The sequence below is a fragment of the Sparus aurata genome, chromosome 18 (genome assembly GCF_900880675.1).
Source record: "Sparus aurata chromosome 18, fSpaAur1.1, whole genome shotgun sequence".
NCBI lineage: Eukaryota > Metazoa > Chordata > Actinopteri > Spariformes > Sparidae > Sparus > Sparus aurata.
The window spans coordinates 1333723-1341674 of NC_044204.1; positions in this window are offsets into that span (position 1 = coordinate 1333723).

The window sequence follows — 7952 nt, forward strand, 5'->3', positions numbered from 1 at the left end:
GGATGCGGCAAGGTATTGATGCTCGTCTTGACCAGGTGGCGATGTTGCTGCGGCCTCGCAGGCACATACCTCCAAACGCACCACCTGCTCCTATTGTGCCCCTTCCTCCTCCTCCTCCCCCAACTCCATCTCCGTCCACCCGCTCCACCAGGAGCACATCGTGCATTGCCACTCCCGGACCCTCACGGCTACGGCGGATGCGTCGCATATCAGAGGGAAAAATAATTAGTTCTTCTGTTTAAATCTTTTCAACTTTTTTTGTATGGTTTGCAAAAACGGGAACTGCTTCCTTGTAGATGAGAGAAGCAAAGTGTATGTTGAGCACCCGCTACATTATGGCCAAGCATGCGCCCTTAAAATAGCATCTGAATGAGCACCACTGACTTGCGTCAGAGCATTGCAATGTTTGCTTTTGTTCAGCAGGTGGAGCCATTAGTTCCCTCTCTGTAAAAGTCTGTTTACATTGGACAAGATCATCAGGCAGTACTAGGTATGGACTAATTGGAGGACAGGGAGGTGGATTTGGAAATATTTCCCCTGCCATTCTGGTTTTACCTCATTAGCTGGTGGTGCTGTTGATTTCTTGCTGCTTTTCCTATTTACATGCCGCCGGTGGGGAACCTTTTTCCTATCGAGGGCCATTTAAATTTTCATACCGTCCCTTAGGGGCCATGACATTTTTTTTTTAAAGGTAAGCAGCTCACAACATAATTTTTATGGCCTTTTTTAACTTCATTGCACTAACATAAATATCATGACTATTAATTAATGTTTTAGCCAATTTTAATTTCATCCATCTCAGTGTATCTTAGTGTTTTAATCCAATTAATTGTCTATTCCTGTTGGTTTTCATATTCACTGATGTTTAGCAGTTTAAGCAGTAGATAACCTATAATGTACCTAAAATCATTTCAGAGCATTCTGATCAGCCCTCTCAAATCTCATATATCAGCTTTAAATTACTCGAAAATGACAGATCTGAGTTGTCTCATATAAGGTTGTCTACTGTCAATTTGAGGAGAAATTGTTGAGTTGAAACAGGGAGTTTTCTTTTGAAAGCAGGCTGAATATAGTTCAAATGTCATTTTTCGAGTGATTTGAGAGGGCCCCATTTGTTTATTTTCACATCAGAATGCTCTGAAATGATTTGAGGTACATTATAAAGCTGTCTACTGTCAATCTGAGGTGGAAAAAAATAAACTTACTTATCAGTATCATTATCATATCAGTGTGACCTAATGCGATGTCTGGAACTGCTTCTCCTTGGTGAGACGTCTGATGTCAGGTGGCAGTGATGACGATGCTACTCTCAGCTGGTTGTCCAAATAGACTAGGTTTTTCCTGGTCTGTTGCGGAATTGTTTTCTGAAACAGCAAAATAGCAACAATTGCGCCGGAAAACGCCTCCTCTTTTCGCTGAACCGCCCGGGGAGCGCAAACTCATTCCCTAATTTAAGGACGTGCGTCTGTGGAGGGAAAATTCCAATGTGCGCCGAATGCAAAGTCAATTGCGCTTAGTGCAAGATAGAGCCCTTGATATGTTTAGTGACATTCAGGAGACACAAGCTTGGATTAATGGTTATCGAAGTTCCCAGGTTGTCACTAATTTTCTCTACGATCTTTTGCCAAAAAGTAGTCAGCAAAGGGCAGCTGAATATCATGTCCACTATGTTGCCTTGGCTGGAGTTATATCTCCAGCATGCCCCAGATGTTATCAGGGCCATCGTCTGTAACTTTGCTGGGATAAAATAGATCCTATTGAAGACTTTTATTGAGTCAGTTTTGATCTGGCGTCTCTCATACGAAGGAGCATTTGCTCTACTAATGTGTTCTAATCATCATCATCAAAGGCGATCCCTAAATCTCTTTCTCACACTGCATTCAGTCCTCCAGTATATACACTGTATTTGCCTATCAGATAGGTATAAATTGAGCTTGCTATTTGTGGCAAGACAACATTTTTTTTTATCTGTTCATCTATGTCTGAATGTAAAGGGGGTTCCGACTCAAATTTGCTTATTTTAAATATGCAGTCTCTAAGTTGGAAGTATCTCTACCAATCATTCCTCTGTAAATTAAACTGTTCCCTCAGAGTCTCAAAAGATTTCAAGATGTTTCCTTGGTAGGGACACCCAATGCTCCTAACACCCCTATTGTGCCAGTCTTTCCAGTAAAATGGCTTCCTGTCTATCCTCAATAAAGGGTTGTTCTGGGGAGATGCAGAGTTAGTTCAGAAGGCAGAGGATTTCTCTCTTTTGTATGCCATATGGTTTTGGTATGTAACATAATTGGGCTGTCTATCTGGGAACTCTGGCTTCGGTAGTCGGCTGCATTAAATGGTTTATTCAGTTCCTGCTCTATCTGAACCCACAACAGTCTGTTGTTAATTTCCAACCTGAGCGAGCATATTTGAGCCATTAGAAAACCTCTTGATAAAACTGCATGTTGGGGAGTCTAAGACCTCCGTTACGCGTTGTGGCCTGTAAGTCTCATTCTTGCTCTTTTCCCTGCCCATATAAATTCTGAGAACATCTTATCAATAGGAAATAAAAATACTCATAGGGATGTTCAGAGAGATATACGGGGTAGATCATCTTGGGGGGCGAACATCATGTTTACAACTTGGATACGGCTCCACAGACAGGAAGATCTCTGGCAATCCACATTATATGTAAAAGGCGTCTAAGGTTATTAGATGATTTGCAACCTTTTACAAATCTTACTTTGTCCGGGTGAATAATAGATTTTATAATGTAGTTGACTCTTATCGCCAATAATTTGTGAGCAATTTTCCATAGCAGCACGAGTAGTACAATCCGAGTAGAAAAAGTTAGATGTTTTTACTGTGAAAACCACAAATATGTTTAACAAACCATTTTTATAACTTATAATGCAAATATAAATTGTTGTTTGCTAAATATGTGCATACATTTTAAAAAGTTATACGTAACTATTTACATTTAAATGCATGCAATGCTCAGGTCTGCCTGAGCTCCTTCCAGCTGAATGAAGAGCTGCACTGCCTGCTCCACATTCAGCTGTCTCCTCATTGTTTTGACTCATTAAACAAAAAAACAACTACACTACACACAAAACACTCTACACCAAACACTACATAACACACTAACTATACACTCCAAACACGCTAAATGTCACAAATCTCTCAACTCTCAATATCGCTGTCTCTACACCGACCGTTGTTGCCTGTCATTCATCCGCCTCCGTCCCTCCCACAACTTCCTGTTCCTCAACAACCAAACTTGCTGCTTGGATACTTTCATGACAAAAGCCCGTTTTTAACATTTCTTCCTGCACCAGACACAAAGCAAACGTGACGGCAATGTTTGCGAAAAAGCTTTGTTGTCTGCGCGTCTCTGGATCTCCTCAGACCTGAACAGACTCGGTCCGGACTCGTTTAGTCTCATTAATCCACAATAGTCAGTTTAGATGCACAGAACAGAATGGGACCGAACTGCTGGCAAAATCCCGGTCCAGCTCGTGCCGCTGCAGGTTTCTTTCTTTTCTTTTTTTTTTGGCCTTTTATGGCTTTATTGATAGTACAGCTGAATATATGACAGAGGTGGAGTGACACACAGCAAAGGGACCTGGGCTGGGAGTCGAACCCAGGGCCCCTGCAGAGCCTCTGCACATGGGATGCGCGCTCTACCAACTGAGCTAAACGGCATCCCCTAAATATTTAGGGGTTGCCATTTAGCACAAAAAATTTTTTTAAGGTATGTCGTGGGCTTGAGCTCTGTAGTGATTGGCTCTGGTGCGCACGTGGCTACGGTGTGCAGTGATTGGCTCTTGGTGCGCACGTGACTGTGGCGGCTCTGATGGACAATGCTCGCGGAATTTGTAAAGCATTTATGAAATAATTTATTAACGGTATCGTTGCAGTCCAAACAAATCCGACATTGCACACCCTTGAACCAAGCATCAGCCATGTTGAAACTCTCAAGTCAGTCTGATCCTGATCCACAGAGATATTTGAGGAACACACACATACACACACACACACACACACACACACACACACACAGACAGAGATTCCTTGCTTTTATAGAGAGATTACTGAGATAACCGCCTCTGTCATTGAAGGTGGGAGCTTGTTCCCCTCAATGGCTGCTGTAAAGGTCTTGAGTAGTTCAGGGGCAAGTTGTTCAGTGAACACTTTGTAGAATTCACAGGGTATTCCATCGATACCCAGGGATTTGCTGTTCTGTAATGTCTTAATTGTGTCCTGTAGTTCTTTAACTGTTATTGGTTGGTCCAGCCATTGCATGTCTTCTTCAGAAATTTTTGGTAAATTCAAATGCTCAAAGAAAACTTTAGTTGTATCCATATCTAGTTCTCCATCTGTGGAGTACAGTTCTTCGAAGACATTTTTAAAGGTTGGGTTGATCCCCCTCTGAGAGGTGAAAAGTCTACCCTTTTTGTCTTTGATCCCTGCAATCTGACAAGAGGCTTCTCTAGCCTTTAGCTGGTTAGCCGGGAGTTTCCCAGCTTTATCCCCTGACTCATGCCATTTTAGCTAGAGTCTAAAGAGAGAATATTCAGCATTTTTTTGGAAAATATTTTGTTGAGCTCACATTTAGCGCTTGCTAAGTCTGAGAGGCAGGAATCGGTGGGTTAGTCCAAAATTGTTTCTTCAATCTTTTGATTTGTTCCTCATATCTATGGGTATTTTCCTGTATCTAGAAAAGCGCCATACAAATCCAATCCATCTTTATTATTATTATTATTATGACAAAGCGAGTTGATTGCATTTACAGTTTTGGAGGGTCTAGATCAGGGGTCTCAAACTGATCCAGTAAAGGGCCACTGTGGCAGCAGGTTTTCATTCCAACCAAGGCACGGGTTGGGTATTGGTAAACATAATGAAATTTCATTTTGATGATGACATGATTTCTGTAGGTGTAATATCACGAGCGAATGGCGAATTTAAGTTGCACACAGTGGAAGCACTACACCCTAAGTTATCTTGAAATCGATTATTATTGTCATTACTGCTATTTGTATAATTTCTACACGTCACGTTTAAGTTTAGTGACTGAAATCCTCGTCATCCTATTCAAAGGCTGCAACAGGCGACTCATCGAACCAGGGTGAAGTTAGTTTCAGGTTGGATATTCTGTGGATATCTACTCGGGTCCAGCAGCGACTTTACTGAGGTTCTCCCAGTTTGAGCAGCAGGAGGACGGTCAGATCACATCCCAGAGCCTTGCGCTGAATCACTGGAGACTGATTTAGGGACTGTCATTAAATTACTTACTTACTTACTTAAAATATATTAATACAAAATAATTGCAGTTTTTTTAATATCTTTCATGTCATGTGACCCAGTGACTCCAAACCAGCTGCAGATTGTATTACTAAACTGGACGAATGAGACACACCTATTGTTATTGTATTTTAGTGCTTCCTCTGTTTCAGGGGTTCTCAGCCTATTGCAAGCTGGGCCCCCCAAAGGCTGGTTCATTGCAGTTGAAATAGCCTACCAAAAAATAGCCGGGCGTTTATTTGTTTCAATCACTTAACAGACCAGGCGTTTATTTGGGACCAGGCGGCAATTTGGGACAGGCGTTTAATTCCTTCCTCACAAAAATCCGGGAAGAAAATGTCACTAACTTCGCCAGCTTCTCTGTGAATTCTCTGGCATCCTTCTTCAGTGAAGTGAAGTTGTGGCGGAGGAAATGATTCAGCCAACCAGCACTCGCAAACTCCTCATTTCTGTCACTCATGGTGGCGCACATTTGTTTCACCATCACCCTGATAATTTTGCGGGACACTCTCTCGTGGTGTGCCCGTTTGCTGATAACCCAGTCCCGCATGTTTATCTCAAGCTCCTGGCTCGCTCCCAGCCCGGCCCTGTTGCTGTCCTCCTCAGACAGACGCTGAAGCTCAGTTAGATTTTTTCGCCCATCTCTCCCTCTCTTGGGGTCGACAGAGAAACGTCTAGCAGCTGCTTCTCCCGAGTTTTCCTCTGCATATTTTATGACAGAAAGTTTGGATTTCAAGTTGTACTTTTTATTATTTTGCTGCACCGGAGCCATCAATGTGATACTGACTGACTGAAAGCAGCACAACACGTGAAAAAGGCGAAGAAGAAAAACGTGCAGTGTCAGTGGTCACGTCTTCTTCCTTGATCTGTACACCGGAACGGCGGCGGCCATGCGCATCCGCGATTCATTTGCAGTCTGGACGCGGAGTGGTGTGCGTCTCCTCTCTGCTCTGACTGCAGACTGGACTGCTGCGTGAGGCTACTGAGAGACGGACCGCCTGTGAGTGCTTTTGGACGGTGGAGGGACTCACGGCAGCACCCGCTGCTCGTTGAGCACAGCACATATCAACGTGCTTTCAAGCCAGAGTCTCCAAACACCACAAAAGTCTCCAATAACACCAGTAAAAGTCGCTAGATTTGTCGGTAGTCGCTTTTGACAAAAGAAGTCGCCAGAAGGATGATTTGTTTGTGTGTTATAATAGTCTTAGACTTCTGAAAATAAAAAAGTTCTCTAATGCTCAGGATGTTAACCTATTTTCAAGCAGCAATGCCAGCTTCTACACTATTTTGTCTCATGTCTTAGATTCTGATTCTGAAATTCTGAAAACGAATTTGTTTTTTTCAAAAATCTCTCCAGTAGGTGAGATTTAAAGGGTCATTTTTCAAAAATTTCTTCTGGGGGGGCATGCCCCAAGACCCCCCTAGTGTTGCCAGGTTATCAACTCAGAGCACAGCTGCTATAAAAAAATTTAGGGGAAACACTGTGTTCTAAGAATTTTGGACATGTGTGGTTTAAAATACAAGGCAAGAAATTATGACGAATAAATCGCACACCTGGCGAAGGAACCTTGTTACTTGGGCTAATACACCGATGAAAAAAATCTTCCTATTTTTTACAACCCAATGTTGGCAACAAGGGCGGTTCTGGGGGGGGGGCCAACAGGGGCCATTGCCCCCGTAACTCCGAGTCTGGACCCCCCTGTGGCCCCCCCGACAGGGAGTCTGCATCAATAATACAATGACAGATTTCTTGCAATGATTTTGTTTTGAAGGGAAAGGCAGAAATATAGTGTCTCAGCAGTTTACTACCCGATCAAAATTGCTGAAGTTGTAAACACTGTTTTGTCTGAATGAGGGATTTATCTTTTTTTCCGGGTTGTATGTGCCCCCTAACAAAAAAGCTGGCCCCAACCTGGCCCCCCTATTAAAACTGGTCTAGAACCGCCAAAGGTTGGCAAGTATGTACGAGTGCAACCATCAGGAAGGAGAGTAATGGTGGGATGCTCCTCAAGCTTAGTTCCATATGAATGCACGGAGAATTCATTGTTTTGTCGTTAGCGAAAGGCAACATTGACGTCCACGTTGAAAAGGGAGCCTCATATTACAAGCAATACCAGGGTTTTCCCTGCCATTAAACGGCTTAGGCGTGTCGCCCAAGCATTTTTGCCTCCCGCCTAGGCAGGGTTCTCCCCAGACGTCGCTTTACCGCTAGGTGAGCGCCGCTATACTCCGCGCGTGACAGTGACGAACGTCCGAACGTCCGTCCGTCCATCCGTCCCCCGGTTGACGGCTAGGAGCTCCCCCGGATGACGGAGTTGATGACCGTCTGTCCGTGTCTCTCCCCTCCCCCCCAGACTGACGTTGACAAGCGTCCGCGTCCGCTACACTAAAAATTTCTGGGGAGAACCCTGAATACTACAATCAGCAGCCTGAAAAGTCACAAATCTCGCGTGGATAGTTGTTGCCGTTGTATTGCGAGAGGATGGCTGTTTACAACTACAGAAGCCTCATACAATAAAGTCATCACTGAGTCTTCCAGGTGAGAGTGAGAGTGTGGAGTTGAGCACATTTTTTACAGTTCCCACACTCCACCTGCGTGACTCGCATGCAGTGTTGTTTTTGGCAGCCATTTTAGATTTAGTCTTAGTCTTAGTCTTTCGGACTAAAAT